This window comes from Ahaetulla prasina, chromosome 4 (assembly GCF_028640845.1).
Source record: "Ahaetulla prasina isolate Xishuangbanna chromosome 4, ASM2864084v1, whole genome shotgun sequence".
Lineage (NCBI taxonomy): Eukaryota > Metazoa > Chordata > Lepidosauria > Squamata > Colubridae > Ahaetulla > Ahaetulla prasina.
Window position 1 is genome coordinate 68,766,469 of NC_080542.1, and position 19,156 is coordinate 68,785,624.

At 38.8% G+C, this 19,156-nt stretch overlaps 1 protein-coding gene across 4 annotated transcripts in view; it reads right to left on the reverse strand.

Moving 5' to 3' along the window:
* SUGCT (succinyl-CoA:glutarate-CoA transferase) overlaps positions 1-19,156 on the reverse strand; it is a 438,252-nt gene that overhangs the window by 139,688 nt on the left and 279,408 nt on the right. The window lies entirely within an intron of this gene.

Sequence of the window (19,156 nt, forward strand, 5' to 3'; positions counted from 1 at the left end):
TTCAGGAAACATAACACTAGATGCCAAGAGTTGAACTATGTAATAACAACTATTTGTTAAAACTGAACACCTGCAATTTTGTTGAGGCCTCTTAAGACAGCTGCAACTAAACATCATAGTACACCAATAAAACAGCCAATCAAAATCTTGTATTTAATAAAATAATACATTTGGCTGGTATTGGCCTGCATGCCAAAAGAGTAAATTCAAAACTTTCCTTTCATGAGATAATATCAACCCCAGGAGTGTAAATCCATCTTGACAATGTCATTCTTAACCATGACCATAAAATTCTTGAAAGTACCTCAGATTATGGAATTTTGTACTGGGTTGAGATCAGTTGCCTCTACTGCTAAACAAGACAACGGTTACTTTAAATAGCTCAGATGAAATGCATTTGCTTCTCATCAGGACACATAGTTTATACATAGTCACTTCACTTAACTGCTCGGGTGAGATTTCAGCCATTAAATCAAAACTAGATCAAATCCAATAACATAACACTAAATTTATGGGAACTAAGAGCCTCTTTTCCTTTTTCTAATAAACCTCAAAATTAGATTGCAGAGATATGCTTGATATAATGAAGCAAATCTCTGCAAATTATTCATGTTTTGGATCTGATGGATATGCTTTATAAATGTTCATTGAAAGCTTCAATAATCTGTTCTTTCCTATTTATTGCTCTTCCTTACTTATGTTCTTTTATTATTATTCAGATATAGTCACTCATGATATACGATTAACCCATTCATTAGATGATAACGTAACATATATAACTGGCCTGCTTCAGGCAAAGTTTTACAATTAAATATTTTATTCAGATAGGAAAAAATAATTATTCTGTTTATTTGGTATAAAGCATCATGCTATGATTATCAGATAATCATAGAGCTGGATGAACAATTTAGTACTGAAGCTGGCCCAAAAGGATAACACTTCTGTTAAGTTCGGGCAATGAAGAGGCAGGAGACGTTACAAGTGACAACAGCTCTTTGGTTTATTGTGATCCCAGCAAAGGCCAACAGGCAAAAACCCCTCTTTAAATAGTATTTTGGCTGAGGCATCAGCCAATCAGCAACGTGCATGTTCCCGCCCAAATTTCCCTCCTAAAGTTCAATACATTACACTCCTCCCCTCCCAGAACGCATTGTACCACTATTTACATAGAATTTGCATGTTATTTTTCCACGTAGTCATGCAGGTAGACAGGGCGTCTCCTAACCCTTTCGGACCTGCACAATTCATTCTCTGGGAGTGAGTCGAGCTGGTCGGAGGGACTGTTTGTTCCTCCCAGCTCCTCCTCCGGGCCATCCGGCCCTGGATTATTGGCAGAGTCGTTCCTGCTGTCTTCTGGAGGAGCCGGTTGGCGTCGCTGGACTTCTTCATACTCAGCTAAGTCTTCCGATCGCCTCGGGTTTGAGTTAGCTGTTGGTTCAAATATTGGGTAGTCAGGGTCTGGCTGTTTGGTTTCTGGGTTATTGTGTACTCTCTTTCGTAACTGATCTATGTGGTGTCTCCACACTTGGCCATCCCCCATGTCCACTACATAGGATTTTGGGCCTGTTACTCCTATAATTGTTCCCTTTAGCCACGCCGGGCCTTCACAATAGTTATGTGCCCATACTGGGTCACCTGTTGTCATTTCTCTGGTTTTTCCCTTTGTACCTTGGTACCCATCAGGGGAGTATGTTGGGTTTAACCGATCTAGGGGGCACCTGAGTCTTCTACCCATCAATAACTCTGATGGGCTGCGGCCTGTGGTCACACAGGGTGTTCTATGTTGTACTGCCAAGAAGGTATCAATTTTAGATTGCCAATCTCCTGGGCTTATCCTAGATAGCGCTTCCTTGGCACTGCGAACGAAACGTTCTGCAAGTCCGTTCATCGCCGGGTGGAAAGGCGCCGAGAGGACATGTCGGATGCCCTCTTCAGCTAAGTACCCCTCAAACTGGGTGGCCGTGAATTGTGGGCCGTTGTCGGACACTAGAGTGTCGGGCAACCCGTGTGTTACAAATAGATTCCTCAATACTGTGATTACGGCTTCCGCTGTCGTGGTTTTCATGAGCAAAATTTCTAACCACTTCGAGTAGGCATCTACCACAATTAAAAAGGTCTGCCCATGGAACGGCCCGGCAAAATCTATATGGATCCTGGACCAAGGACCCTGGGGTTTCTCCCAATCTCTTATGGGAGCTGTTGGGGGTAGTGGCCTTGACTCCTGGCATGCTTGGCATTTCCCCACCCGGTCGCTAATGTCTTTATCCATTAGTGGCCACCACATGTAACTTCTCGCCAGGCTTTTCATTCTTACAATCCCCGGGTGGCCCACATGCAACAGTTCCAACACATGCCCTCTTAATTTTTCCGGAATAACCACTCTATCCCCCCATAACAGACAACCCCCTTGTACCGACAGTTCCGAACATTTTTTTGCAAAGTCTTTGAACCGATCCCCCGGTGCAGTGGGCCATCCCCGCTGCACCCAACCGATCACAGTTCTTATGACAACGTCTTTGTAAGATGCCCTAGTCACTTCCTTAGATGTGACTGGGCCAGAGTCCAAAGAGTCAATTAGTAAGACGGGCGTCCCTGGAGTCGGGTCTTCGACAGTCTCTTGTAAGGGGCATCTACTTAGAGCGTCCGCATGCCCCAATTCCTTTCCCGGGCGGTGAAACAGTTTGTACGAGTATGCTGCCAGGAAAATAGTCCAACGGGTCAGCCTGGGTGATAGTTCAACCGGTGTCGGACGGTCCCCCGCCAAGAGTCCCAACAATGGTCTGTGGTCTGTGACTATTTCGAATTGCCGCCCAAATAGGTACTCGTGGAATTTTTTAACCCCAGAGACTATGGCCAGGGCTTCCCTGTCTAGTTGGCTGTAGTTCCTTTCCGCTGCGGACATCGTGTGGGAAAAATATGCTATAGGGGCTTCTGAGCCATTCGGTAACCTATGGCTGAGAACAGCCCCTACCCCGTAGGGTGATGCATCACAAACTAGCACTAGTGGCAGCATCCCATTGTACTGGATTAGGAGGCTATCGCTGTACAAGAGATTCTTAATGCCCTCAAATGCCCTAGCCTCAACCCTGCCCCAAGTCCAGACAGCTTTTTTCGCTAGCAGTTTATGTAGCGGTTCGGCTACTGTTGCCTTATTTTTTAAAAATACCGCATAGAAGTTGACAAGCCCCAAAAATGCTTGTAATTCTGTCTTGTTTTTTGGAGGAGGAGCCTTTCTAATGGCTCGCACTTTGCTCTCAGTTGGGTGGATGCCTTCTCTGTCTATCCGGTAACCCAGGAATTCTACAGATTCAACTCCTATCTGGCATTTGTTGAGTTTAACCCTAAGTCCCGCAGTCCTGAAAATGCTCAAGACTTTCCGTAGTTTGACCCCTAGCTCTTCTAAGGTCTTGGCTGATACCAGTACATCGTCGAAATATGGAACTACTCCCGGTAGACCCTGTAGGAGTTGTTCCATTAGGTTTTGAAATAACCCGGGGGCTACGCTAACTCCGAACTGAAGTCGAGTGCATTTAAAAGCGCCTCGATGTGTGACAATCGTCTGTGCTTCAGCTGTGTCGTTGTCTACTGGTAATTGTTGGTAGACTTGAGCCAGATCGAGTTTGGCGAAAACCTGTCCTTGTCCTAACGAGTGCAACAAATGTTGCACTACGGGAACGGGGTATGTACTCTTTTGCAATGCTTTGTTAAGCGTTGCCTTATAGTCAGCGCAAATCCGGACTGATCCGTCCAGTTTGACTGGGGTCACTATTGGTGTCTCCCATTTTGCATGGTCGACGGGGACTAGTATTCCCTGGCTTACTAGTCTGTCTAGTTCCCTGCCAATCTTTGGCTTTAGGGCAAATGGGACCCTCCTAGCTTTTAATCTAATAGGGGCCACCTGGGGGTCCAAATTGAAAGAGATGGGGGTCCCCACGTACTTGCCCAGGCAATCTTGGAAGAGGTCCTCGAATTCATTCAGCAATTCATCCTTCAGGTTGACTCCGTTTCGGTAAATCCCGGTTACTTCCATGCCCAAGGCTCTGAATCAGTCCAGACCTAGCAAACTGGGTAGGTTTCCACCTACGATGGTGATTGGCAGGGTTTTCTTGAAATGTCCATATTTCACTCTGACGGACGTGACTCCTCGAACAGGGATTCGGTTTACCTGGTAGTCTTGCACTCTCAGCTTTTGGGTTTGTAGCTGGCGTTTAGCGACGTTTGGCAGGTCCCTTGCGAGGGTGTCCCAAGACATAATCGTGATTGATGAGCCGGTATCCACCTCCATCTTACACGGCACTCCTTCGATGTATGTCTTGGTGAATATCTTCTTTTCCAGCCGTGTCGATGCGTGGCCCACTCTTATAGTGGTCTGATTCAATTTCGCACCTTTTTTGAACGGACCAATCCCTGGCCGTCTTGCTGATCCGGCGCCCTGCTGATTGGCCGGTTTGAATTTTTGGCGGGAAGGTTGAGGGGCTCGGCAGGCCTGAGCTATGTGTCCTTTCTTTTCACACTGCCGACAAATTGCGTCTTTGAACCTGCAATTTTGTCGTTGGTATTGGCCTCCACAGCTAACGCACTCGTCCCGGTCGCCTCTCTCCAGCCTCCCGGTGTGGAAAACCTCTTCCTCCTCTTCACCCTCTGATTCGGCCTGGATTTCCTCACTGTGGACTGGCGTTGTTTTCGCCGCGACATTAGGTGTGTTCGGCTTTTGTAAGGTTTCCGCCGCTTTGGTGGACATCTCGTGTGCCCTGGCCTCATCCAGGGCTATCGTCAGGGTTAGGTTGCTTTTCGACAGCAGCCGCCTCTGTAGCCGGATGTCCCTGACCCCACAAATGAGTTGTTCTAACAAAGAGTCCTCCAAATCTCTGTACTCACAGTGGTTTGCGGCTTTCCTTAACGCGGCCATGTACACGCTTATCGATTCGCCCTCTCGCTGAACCCTTTGCCTCAACTCGAACCGTTGTACAAACTTCGATGGCACCGGCGCATAGTGTACTCATAGTATTGTCTGTAGCCTTTGCCATGGCACCGACTGTACCGGCGTTGGTTCCGACAGTGATTTGGCGGTATCAAAGACTTCTGGTCCACAGTGGCTCACGAAGTAAGCGCGTTTCCGATTATCCGAGACTCCTTGCAGTTCATTCGCTTCGAGGAAACACTCGAAATGAGCCATGTACGACCCCCATTTCTCCTTGGCTGGGTCAAATGGCGCTGGCGGCGTATAGCTAGACATCGCTATGTTTCCGCCCTTGATACTGGCTGGGTTTGAAGGTCCGTTACTCCTTCAGCTCTTTTCCTATTCTCACTGCCTCAACATCCCACCTTCGTCGCCAATGTTAAGTTCGGGCAATAAGAGGCAGGAGACGTTACAAGTGACAACAACTCTTTGGTTTATTGTGATCCCAGCAAAAGCCAACAGGCAAAAACCCCTCTTTAAATAGTATTTTGGCTGAGGCATCAGCCAATCAGCAACGTGCATGTTCCCGCCCAAATTTCCCTCCTAAAGTTCAAATACATTACAACTTCGACAGTACTAAAGGCCACTGAGAGATCAAAAAGGGTGAGAATGAAACCAGAAACTTTTCTTCTGGGTTTAATAGAAAAAGACTTGGAGAAAAATTATTGGAACTTTGATCTTATACTGTATATGTTGACAGCAACAAGACTATTATACATGCAAAAATGGAAGGACACCTCAATTCCGACGCTGGACGAATGGTTACAGAAGCTGATGGAGTTGGCAGTAATGGCTAGATTGACTGTTTTGGTTAAAGGAAAGAATATAAGCACCTTTGTTTTTATATGGAGATTGCTTCTGAACTTTGTGCTTGAAGTGGAAAAAAATGAAACTTTGATTTTGGGTTTTATTGATTAGATTGATATGTTTTTATAGAAATGGCTAGTTTACATTATTATGGAAAAACAAAAAGTTGTGATTTGATGTTAATGCTTTTTTTATTGCAACAAAGGGAATTGGAAATCAATGTTTCTTTTTTTCTTTTCTTTCCCCCCACTTTTCTCTCTCCCTTCCACCCACTCTGTTTTCCTTTTTAATTTTGTATTTTATCTTATAACCTAATAAAAATGTTAAACACTGAAAAAAAAATCATATAAAGGACCTAGTAAAGCTTTTGGGGAAAAAGGGGAGTGGGAGTGAGAATGGTTGCAAATGGGCAGCGATGAATATCAGATGGATAGATTTTGATGAAGATTAGATCAGATGAATTAGATGAATTAGATCAGATGAAGCAGATTTTTTTTTCTTTTTTTCCTCCCCAAAAGCTAGGTGCGTCTTATAATCCAGAGTATTTTATAGTCACTCTGGACTATATTGTAGTTTCAATGACAACAGGAGGATCCTGTCCACTTCCTTAGGGATCAAACAGATTCTAAATTTCTAGGCAAGACAACCCCATCCCTCATAAGCACTTGCACCATGCAAGGGTTCCAACTGGAAATGAATTCAAGTGATTTTATCCAACAAATGTTTAACAACTTCTTCGGCTGACCCTAGAGATGATCATCTGACCTTATCACACGCACACACAGCCTAGGAGGATTCGTGAGATTCAGAAGAGAGTCAAGGAGTGACACTCTGCTGATGCAATAAAAGTGGGGACGTATTGGTTTTGGTTTTTTTTGCTGTTTTTATCATCACGAGGAAAGTTACTGTAAGATATGTCCAGTCAGAGTAATCCTTCATCTTTCTCCAGCAGTGGGCTATTAGATCTGGTGACCATTATTCCAAACTGGACCTGCAACAATCTGGGAAAGGCCTGTAGCTGTCATTGAGGTTATGAACTCCTGAGCCATTTCTGAGGCCAAACTTAAGGAAGATTGAGGTCCTGAAGAACCAGAAATTTTGTGGAACTTCACCCTAATCCAGAGCAGCCTCCAGCAGTTCAGGCAGGGAAGTTGCTATGTAGCAGGAAGGTTGTTGCAATAGCAACAATCCCAGTTGATCCCATGAACCAAGTTTCAGAAACAGGATCTCACAGCCAGAAATTTGGTGAGCTCAGCCCTTGAAAAGACTCTCTGATGACCACTGCCACTCTACCTCCTCTGTTCTGGGATCTTGGCTGGCGCCAAAAGTTAAACCTGGCTGGACAGATCTCAGAGAGGGGAATTCCTGCAACCAGTGACAGATAGTTCTTGGTGATGCATGTCAGACCAACATGCTCCTCCTCAGTCAGGTCTTGAATGGGGGGAGCATTATTGTTGACTGACATGGCATTCAATCACAGCAGCCAAAGCTCTGCACAACTGTCCAGGAACCAAGAATGAATTCAGGGAGTTAGAACACATTACCAATACTGAACATTGGGAGCATTTTCCCCTATAATGGTAAATGACTATTTCATTTGTATTTCCTTTCCAGTTAATCTTTTGTTTTATATTCACCATCACCATTGGCTTTTCCTTGAAGGTATTGTTCTGTATTTGCTTTTCTGGGTTCTCTCTCCTTTCTCAATCAATTGAAATAAGAGGCTTCCATCTTCTCCCCATAAGGATGAAGGACACAAAGTCATTGCTGCCCTGCAAATTCATGTCTCAAGCTATACTTGTTAGTCTGTTTGTTTATCAAGCTTATTAACTGCCTATCTCCCTCATGGAGCCCATAGAGTTCAACCACCTATACTCCCTCTTATGTACAGCTAGTAAAAGGTTAAGCTTTAATTTGTATACTTTGGATCTATTCATTGTACATGTATACTATAGGTGCCACAGAAGTTAAAAGTTAAGATTAACTGATTACCTTCTTAGTTGAAGGATCTAATCTTGGCCATTCACCTGAACCAGTGGTTTAGTCTTCTGAGCTTTTGGACTAATGCTGGAGTCCATTTTCAGGGAATTTCTCTCTAGAAGGTTGTGTGCTAGAGAGAAGGTCTCTGAAGATGGACTCCAGCATGAGTCTTATTTCAGCATCTTAATTTAAAATATCAAGAGCATTAGTAAACATCATGTTTTTAATAGTACAAGCAGTTCATTGTTTAAGTAGGTATTTACTTTCATACAAAAGTTTTCTCCCAACTTTTATTGGAGATTGACTTCTGGTTTCCACCAATTTGATATGCACTGTATATGCATTGGCAAGGCAAATTTATTCAAGTGAAATACTTCAAGCTTTAATGATGCTGTCCTACATATTCATATGTCACAAGTAATAGCATTGCTTATCTAATCAATGTAAAGATTCCTTTATGAAATTATTTCCCAGAGAAGATTACATATTTTGGCTATTGACTCAGAAGACTTAGCATGTGAAAATCATTTTGTTTATAAAAACTCATTAAAACTATATATTCCATGAAAAGAAAAGCAATCCTAGTCTATAGCTATATATCTACACAGTGGTACAAATGACTGTAATGATATTATACAAGTACTATAGAGCAAGCTTTTTCTGAAGCCAAAAAAACTTTAAAACCCTTTAAAGTTCAATGAAGACCAGATATTTTCAACCTCACACCTTTCTGTATTAGCATCACTGATAGCATCAAGTGGCTCAAGCACAAATAGATTCATGGTCTCAGTTGCTACCCTCACAAGAAAAGTTCAGACTTCTAACGGAGTTCATTAAGGCTTAAATTAATCTAATATGCAAAATGCAGGAGACAAAGCAATATGAGATAGTTATTTTTTACATAAAATCAAGGCAATCTGAAGATTTCACACTATTGTATAATTTTAGGTAACAATATTTTTTTTTTTTTATAAAAAAGTTTTATTTTTACAATCTTATCAAATATTTCATCCAATGTACAGTTATATACAATTAGTCGGGCCTGCCCAGTCACCACCCCCCTTTTTAACCTTCTTCCCTCTTCTACCTTCTTTTACTTTCCAAACCTTCCTCTCCTTCTCTTATCTACATCCGCTCCTCCCTCCACCCTACACTCTTCTCCCTCTTCTACCCCTCTTCCTTCCTCTTCTCCTCTTTCCTACCTCCTACTCTCTCTTTTTTCCCTCCCCACCGTTCTAAAATGGCAACTGGTCAGACCCGTCCCTACATTAATTATATTTATACATCTTCAATAATCCCTGCACATTAACCATCACTCCATCACTAACCTCAACCCCCAATTCCTTCCCTTTACCCCCACCCCCACCCCGACTTCCCAGAACAAAATGCAGGGTATCAAAACTAACAATCATAATCTAAAATAATTCCTAAATTATAATCTCTAGTCTCTCCACGCTTATTCACACTCTCAATTCCCCTCTCCTTCAAAAATATATCTAATACAAATTATTTCCTAAATTTACTCATATGCTATTTGATATTTTTTTATCTGATACTTATTTTGAATATAATCAATCCACATTTTCCATTCTAAAATATATTTTTCTTGTGTATAGTCTTTCAAGTAAGCAGAGATTTTTGCCATTTCTGCCAGATTTGATACTTTAAGAGTCCATTCTTCAATTGTAGGTAATTCTTCTTTCTTCCAATATTGAGCAATCAAAAGTCTTGCGGCTGTTATTAAGTTCAGAATCAATTTAGTCTCTATAGCTGTACAATCCATAATTATTCCTAGTAAAAGAACTGCGGGGTAAACTTAATCTTCTTTTTCAAAATATTCTGCATGATCCACCATACTTTAATCCAAAATGCTTTAACTTTTTTGCAAGTCCACCATATATGATAATAAGTAGCATCTTCACAATCACATCTCCAGCATTTAGCCTGTACATTAGGATACATACATGACAATTTTTGGGGTCTAAATGCCATCTATAAAACATCTTATAAAATTTTCTCTCATATTTTGCGCTTGTGTAAATTTAACATTCCTCACCCAAATTCTTTCCCAAGTTTCCAACATTATTGGTTGCTGAAAATTTTGTGCCCACTTAATCATACAATCCTTAACCAAATCAGTCTCTGAATCTATTTCTACTAATACATTATACAACCTCTTAATATGCTGTTGACCTTGATCTCTCATTTGTTTTAACAAATTATCCTCAATTGCTTAACACCTATTTTTGATCTAATTTCCATCTAGCTTGCAGTTGTCCATATTGCAAGCATGTATAATTTTTCGCTTCTTCCCCCATCTTTTTTCTAGATTTTAATTGTAACTCCCCCTTTTCCATAGAAAGAAGTTCTTTTTAAGTAACTACCTCCATCTTTTGATATATATTTATATTTTCTATCATGTGTCTCGGTTTGCCCATATTGGAATCTTTCCATCTAATTGGTATTGATATTTCCTCCGAACCCTCAATAATGCATTTCTAATTATATTATTTTTAAATATTTTATCAGCTTTCTTATCATATAATAAATAGGCATGCCACCCGTATAACAAACCATAACCTTCTATATTCAGAACTCTTTCCTCAGTTAAATTAATCCAATCAGTAATTAATGATAAAACAACTGCTTCATAATACAATTTTAAATTAGGCATTTTAAGATCGGGCCTTTCCCTTATATCCTGCATTACTTTTAATTTTATTCTTGGTTTTTTGCCCATCCATACAAATTTACTAATCTCCTTTTGCCATTCCTGTAATTTAATATCATTCTTAAACACCGGTATCATTTGAAACAAAACAAAAACCTGGGCAAAACATTCATTTTATAGCCGCTATTCTTCCCAGCAAAGATAGTTGTAACTTCTTCCAACTCTCCATTTCTTTCCATACCTTCTGCCACAATACCTCATAATTATTTTTGTATAATTTAACATTTGAAGCTGTAATATATATTCCTAAATATTTAACCTTTTTAACGATTTCAAAACCTGAAGTTCTTTCTAACTCTTCTTTTTGTTGTATATTCATATTTTTAGTTATCATCTTTGTCTTTTGCTGATTCACCTTAAATCCAGATACTTTACCATACTGACCAATTATATCTTTTAAACCAGTTACTGAGTATATTGGTTGAGATACAGTAACAACCAGGTCATCTGCAAAAGCTCTTAATCTATAATCTTGATGTTTAACTCTAATTCCCTTTATTCGATCGGAACCACGTATGTTATTCAGAAGAATTTCTAAAGTTAAAATAAAAAGTAATGGGGACAAGGGACATCCCTGTCTCGTCCCTTTCTCAATTTTAAAAGTTTCTGTTAACCCACCATTTACTATTATTTGTGCTGTTTGCTTCTGATATATTGCTTTAATTGCACGAATAAAATAATCCCCAAATTGCATTTTTTCTATTACTTTAAACAAAAACTGCCAATCCAATCTATCAAAAGCTTTTCAGCATCCAAAAAGGAATGCCGCTGATACTTGGTTGTTTCGTTCCAAATATTCAAGTAAATTTACGATTTGCCTCACATTATATCTCATCTGCCTACCCTTAATAAATCCTGACTGATCATTATGAATTATTTGATTCATCACTGGCATTAATCTATTAGCCAATATCTTGGTAAATATCTTGTAATCAGTATTTAAAAGTGATATAGGCCTATAATTCTCTGCTTTAATACCATCTCGATCTTCCTTGGTATTAACGAAATAAAGGCTGTCCTCCATGAAGGGGAACATCTCCTCCCATTTGAATTTTATTAAATAACTCTTTAAGTGGTTCAACCATCTCATTTTGTAAATTTTTATAATAAACAGCTGTTAAACCATCTGTTCCTGGTGCTTTACCGATTTTAAGTTGTTTAATTGCTAAGAAAATTTCCTCTGAAGTAATTAATTGATTCAATTCTTCTCTTTGATTTTCTGTAAGCTCACAAATATTTTGTTGTTGTAAATATCTTTCTATCTCTGTATCATCAACCATATCCCTAGAATATAACTTACTATAATACTCTAAAAATGCTTTTTTAATCAAGTTCTTTTGATAAACTTCCTTACCCCTATATTCTATTTTATCAATCGTTCGTGATTTCTGTTTTTTCCTTATTAAATAGGCAAGCCATCTTCCTGGCTTATTGGCATTATTAAACGTATTATGTTTTACATATTGTAAATTAATTGCTACTTGATCTGCCATCAACATATTAAACTGACCTCTCAATATATTTATTGATTCTTTTATTTTACTATTTCCTGGGCTATTTATCAATAATTGTTCTTTCTTTTTAATTTCCTCTTCCAGTTCCTTTTTCTTTTTCTGCAATTTATTTTTGTATTTAATATTCATTTGTATAAGATTTCCTCTCATATAAGCCTTACTGGAGTCCCAAATCATCTCTATAGATGTCTCTTTTTTCATATTCATAATAAAAAATTCTTTCATTTGTTTTTTACATTCATTTACATTTTGTTCATATTTAAACAAATTCTCATTCAACCTCCATGATCTCCTAGCCTCCTTTTCCCGATCAAATTCAATCCAAACTGGACTATGATCAGATAAAGTTCTTGAACAAATCTTAGTCTTCTTCACTCTAGAATACAAGTCATTAGTAATCAAAATAAAATCAATCCTCGAAAATGATTGGTGCCTATCAGAAAAGAAGGTAAAATCCCTCTCTTCTGTATTATGTTCTCTCCAAATATCTCTTAATTCCAAGTCCTCCATCATTTCAAAAAAAGCCTTTGGTAATTTCGCCCGGCTTGATATCTTCCTTAAGCTTTTTTTGTCTTTTTGAGTATCCAACACACCATTCCAATCACCCATTAATATATATGATTTATAATCCCAAAATACTATTCTTTTATGTAAAAACTTGAAAAAATTTTCTTGTTGTTGATTCAGCATAAACTCCTATTAATAATGTCTTCTTTCCTCCAACAAGAGTTCAATAGCAATGTATCTTCCTTGCTTATCCACCTCAATTAATTTTGCTGATATATCCTTCTTTATATATATAACTAAACCATTTTTTCTCCAAAGAGGAGGCAACAAAATGTACTCCCAGTTTTGAATTTATCAAATATTTCTGGTCTAAAGATCTAATATGTGTTTCTTGTAAACAAGTAATGTCATTTTAAATTGTTTCAAATAATGAAATACTTTCCTTCTCTTCTCGGTGAATTCAAACCATTAACATTCCAAGATAATAGTTTAATTGCCATTATCGGCCAAAGGAAACTTTTGGAACACTAGCCGCAAATCACATTTTGCTTTAGGCCTTGCTCCTCCACTGTTTCCGTTGTAGTAGTTGCCAGTTGTCGTTGTGCCTTCATCTCTTGTTCCTTGCGTTTAGCAGCAGCTCTTGTCAGCCTTTGTTCTTTTGAATCTGGACCCGTCATAGGTATTTCCAACACTTGTAATAAATCTTCTTCCATCGCAATCTGTTCTTGAACCTGCTTCACTTCTCTTTCCTTCACTTCAGTCTCCTTTCTTCTAGCATCCAGTGGAGAAAGACTTCCAACTTTAATGCCTCAACATAAAATTCTCTCGCTTTTCCAACTGTATTGAGGCGATGTACTTTCCTGCATAATATACTATTATACCAGTTGGAATATCCCATCTATATTCAATCTGACGTTTTTAAGTTCATTCACCAGGAAGGCAAATTCCTTTCTAGCCCTTAACATTTTGGTGGAATTTCCTTTAATATTAAAATATCCTGACCAGCAATCTGAATCTTCTCCCCTTATATGAGGCTTGCAAAATCTGATTTCTCACTGTTCTATTTGTAAAATAAATAACAACATCCCTTGGCAACTTTTTTGCCTTGCTATCCAAGAATTCACACGATATATTTTATCAATTTGATAAGCCACATCTGCTGGACGAGCTGCTAATATCTCAGCAAATACTTCAGAAAAATTTCCTTAAATCCTCTTCTTTATTCTCTTTCAGACCACGAATTCTTAGAGCAAATTCCATATTTCTGTATTGTATCAAAACTATTTCATCATCTGTTTTTCCATTTTACTTTGAAATTCAGCCATTTTATTATCTAATTTTGAATTATGTTGCTTAATTTCTTCAACCTCCTCTTCCAATAAAATCACATTATTTGCCAAACTTTGTACTGCAATTACAAATCCTTCCTTAACTTCTTTATTTCCCACTTGAATTTCTGATATCTGCTCTTTCATTTCCAACATCTCCTCAGTTATTACTTTAAATTTTTCTTGCATAAAGTCTTTTAAATTCTCTTGTACCGCCTCTAAGTTCAATGTTCTAGTCTCCACTGTATGAGCTGGAGAGGCACCAGCTGAGGAGATTCCAGAGCCCTTTGTTACAGTAGACTTTAATTGTTTGGCTGCCATCTTCTATAAAATTATTTATTTATTTCCAACTTAATATTCAGTTTAAATCTTCTTAACCTCTGAGAAACACAGTCCTTTAAAGCTTTTTTAAAGCAATATTTAAAAAGAAAATCTCTCCTAGATTCTAGGCAGCAAAGAGTTAAAGAGTTAAAGCAGCAAGTAACATGCAAATTACCAACTGCAGACAAACGCTGAAAGTATCACTTTCGCTTTCCACTAGTTAACTTGTTAACAATTCGCCTCCATTTTCTTGCTGTATTTTAGGTAACAATATTATCCCCACCAGAACAGGGTCCAGAACATAAATAATCTGCAGCTACTTGTTTCCGTCTCAGAAGTAAAATGGAAGGGGTATGAAATTTAAAATTTAAAATACAAGCAGTGTGGGGAAAGATCACATAGTAGCTTTGTCAATTTCGCCGAAGACAACCAAATCAAGACAAGTTTTGTAACTGGAGGGAAGAATGTTATGTGTGTTTAGGTAAACTCCTGGAGAAAAAGATCAAAGAATTAAAAAACTTGCCAAAGTGGCTAACACAAATTCTCTACCATTTAATTTATTTATTTACCTATTTGTTTGTTTATTAAATTTATTTGCTGTCTATCTCCCTGTTCTAGGCAGCTTGCAATAATAAAAAGAAAGAAAATGAAAGGAGTCTAAACAGAAGCAAAATAATACAACAATAAAATAAAAAAAAATAGAATAGAATAGAATAACAGAGTTGGAAGGGACCTTGGAGATCTTCTAGTCTGATCCTCTGCTTAGGCAAGAAACCCTATACCATTTCAGACAAATAATTATCAAATCTCTTTTTAAAAACCTGCAGTGTTGGAGCATTTACAACTTCTGGAGGCAAGTTGTTCCACTGATTAATTGTTTGACCAGGAAATTTCTCCTTAGTTCTAAATTGCTTCTCTCCTTGATTAGCAGCTCCACACATGTGCTTCTCTGAAGTGAAAATGAGAATGAAATGAAGGCAGTTTATCACTGCTTTTTGTCTGCACTCACCCCCAATCTCTTCTCATAGCAAGCAGCTCCACCCATGTGCTTCTCTGAAGTGAAAATGAGAATGAAATGGAGGCAGTTTCTCACTGCTTTTTGTCTGCACTCATCCCCAATCTCTCCTCACAGCAAGCAGCTCCACCCACGTGCTTCTCTGAAGTGAAAATGAGAATCTAACTGTCAGGAAATTTCTCCTTAGTTCTAAGTTGTTTCTCTCCTCGATTAGTTTCTACCCATTACTTCTTGTTCTACCCTCAGGTGCTTTGGAGAATAGTTTAACTCCCTCTTCTTTGTGGCAACCCCTGAGATATTGGAACACTGCTATCATGTCTCCCCTAGTCCTTCTTTTCATTAAACTAGACATACCGAGTTCCTGCAACCGTTCTTCATGTTTTAACCTCCAGTCCCCTAATCATCTTTGTTGCTCCTCTCTGCACTCTTTCTAGAGTCTCAACATCTTTTTTACGTTGTGTCGACCAAAACTGAATGCAATATTCCAAGTGTGGCCTTACCAAGGCATTATAAAGTGGTATGTGCAGGTAGTCTTCAACTTATGACTATTATGACAGATCATGGAAATCGAATTTATGACTCAGATTCAAAGAAGGTGAATAAATGGCCTTTAAATTTATAATAGTATAGGCTAAATTTTAGAAAACATTTTCAGCCAGAAAAGACTCTGAGCAAGTGTAATCCAAGGGAAGATTTCAAGACAGCTCAATTTTTAAGCAGTTTGTAGACTGCAGCTTAGCAGTTTCAATTTTTTTCCTATTAACCTGGATGTTTAGTTCCTTTCATAAATTAAACTCTTTATGTTATTAGCTAAATTTTGATCATCCCTAAGAATTCATTCCTTTGGCACTGCATTTTTATATCCTGTTTGCTTTAACTTTTCACATTTTTGTAAAGTATTACAAGATGTTTGCAGATGGGTATTCAGTAAGTACAAATGCATCTAAAATACACTTTTTACAATATCTGCAAGCAGACTTTATAAAACAAAAATGAATCCATGTTGATGACCTCAAATTTACTGAACTAGAATTCCCATCATGCTTCCTAGGATGTTAATGGATGAATGTGGTTTAAGTCATCCAAAGGGCATCAGGTCAGAGAAATCTCCCACAAGTATAAAATTCAAGTTCTTTGAAACTTTAGCAGAAAAAATGGAGGAGATAAAAGTATTGAAGTTAAACAGAAAGTCAATAATTTCAAGTGAAACAAAAATATCCTGGCAAAAAAGATATCCCAAGAGAATAGCAAAAAGATCCTTGAACTGCTTTACAAAGAACATTTTTTCTCATTGTTAGCAGTTGTTCATTTTTCAGTATTCCTGCCAGTTGTGCAGGAAAGGGAGTGAATCAGGAGAGAAGAGTTTACTCTTAAAAATCAGCTGTAGCAATGAGATGTGCTGTGTCAGTCACCTTTTCAGCTAATATTTCAATCTTGTTCTGTGTGATGATCTGGGGCGTGACACAAAGGCAACACAGCTAGAGAACCGATATGAGTCTCTTTATTATCACTAACTATGCCCCCAATGTCCCTTTCAACTCTCCAGCCTGGAGGGAGCTCTTCCACCAACCTGTAATAATCTTTGGCTGACAATACTTCAGTCCCAAATGTTGTAACCAACTATAAATCCAGCAAGGCAAGATAAGGTAATTAGTCTGGGAGGGCAGCAAGATAAGGAGTTCCAGAAGTGAAGTAGCATGGCAATAAATCAAACCAGTTGGGAGGATGCCAGGAACTCAGATAAACAGTGAAAAGATGAACTCAGTGTTTGTTCCTGACAACTGCCCTTCCCATTTGCCTCTCCTTTAAACTCCATCAGCAGGTGTGCCTTGTGAAGAGAATCGGGGCCCTTTTTTCCCTCGTAAACCCATGTTGCTCTCTTCTCCGTTCTTCCCTGCACTGCCTAGGATGAGGAGGGGGTGGGCCTTGATCTTCATCTGAACCTCCTCTCTCTTGTTCTCCCTCTCCCCTGCTCTGCCTAGCCTGACCTTGCCATTCCCCAGTTCCTTCCACTGCCAACAGAGCTACTCTCTTGCTGTCAGCTGTTCATCTTTCCCTTTGGATTCAGACTCCAATAGGAGCATGACATTCTGCAAATCTCAGGAATTTTCATAGCTTGAATTTTGCATCAGGAATCTTCCTCCATTTGCCATCATAAAAAGTTTTAGAAGAGCTTTTTTGTTGTTGTGAGCAAGTATATGAAATATATACGTAGCAATTCAGGATCAGTTTCTAGATCCCATATGCCTGAGAGAAGGAATGTTAAGGAGTAATCTGTGCTTTTTGTTTTGGTCTGAGAATAGATCCAGAACATCAATATTTGGTCCAGATTAAGCCCCAGAGAATGCATATTGCCGGCAAAGATGGGAAGCAAAAGGGGGGGAAAGAACTATTCTGGGGCGGGAGGAGGGAATGGAATATCTGGGATGACTAAAGGAAACTAATAAAAAGTCAGGGAAAAGAGTTGGTGATGCCATCTTTGAAATCAAGTGTAACAACAGTGATTAATAGAAAGAGTTAAATTGGGAAGACTTATAGATGAGCTAGTATACAGCGCTTCCCTCCCTCATTTGTAAATCTCCTCTGAATTTTGCTCTGAAATTTGGAACAACCAAAATGTTCTGGATTTTACTCAGGCTGGTTGGCTTGAGTAAATCTCTGAGCTACAAAGTGTTGCTTGGGGTTTTTTTCCCCCCATTCATAAAGACATGTTTTGGAGTTGTTAACACTTCTACTTGAGAGAATTACTTTTTCAAGAACTGTTGATTTTTAATGTCTTTCATGAAACTATAAATGCAAGTGCTGAGATTTAGTTATTTGTACTTCAGTAAGATAAAACAAGGTAATTCTGACATTATTAAAAGGGGTGGTAGTGAATTTGTTCCCTTTCACCATCAATAAATTAAACTCATTTAAAATAAACTAGTAAAATAAACCTCTAACTCCACAGATAACTATATTAACTTTTCAAAATTTTACCTTTTTAAAGGTAAAGGCCAGTCATAAAATATTTTAAAAATTACTGTTGTATCAATGAAAAGAATTTATTTTTGTAACATAACATAAGACTGAGGAGTTGGTAGGAATCATAACAGCCCTTGACTAACAACATCTGAATGTGAGGGTCTTCCAATTGATGTTGCAGTGTTAAAAATGGGGGAGAGCAGGGCTCTGCAAAAACCAGCTGATTCCTGTTTGCCAGAAGGTCCTATGGGGCCAAAGTCACCCTGGAAGGGTGACAAAGATAGGAGGGACCCTTTGTTGATCATGAGAGGATGGCAGTCTGCTCGCTAGATCCAAAAGAACCCTTCTGACCAGCAGCAGAGAAGATGGCCATTACAGCCAGACAAAAGCTGTGACTATCGGGACAAGAAGTGTGAATTGATGATTTGAGAGCTGTGTACCAAATCTGGGTGAGAATCTTCTAATCTCTACCGTTGAGACTATCCCCTAAAAAGTTTTTGAAAATCGGGAGACCATAGAGGAGGGAGGGAGGAATTGTTTCCCCCCCTCAAAAAAAAGTGCTGAGCTAGATCCAGAGTTAATGACAGATCCCCAAAAAGAGAGAGAGAGAGAGCGAAAGAGCCAATTTTAATGGGAAGTAATTAAACTTAAAAAAACGGGAAAGACCTGACTGGATATTACAACATTGTGAAAATAGTTTAAGAAATGGACAATACTTTCTTCTTTTTTTCTATTTGGAATAGTATAGCAAACTTTTGATAGAAACTTTTAAAACTTGACTGTATAAGTGAGAAAAGAAAGAGTAAGGGTGACACCTACTGACCAGAAAAAATATTACACAAGTTAGTAAATAGTAGATAAATACAGAGACTATAAAAGTAAGAAGATGTAATCATAACAATAGACTTGATACTGATAAGGGGACAGCTGAAAAGTTGTTTTGCTGTTGCTCGGTTACAGATAGTGAATCTCCGGAAACTCAAACTCCTTGTACTTTTGCGGATTACAAATACTCTTGACAGTAGAACA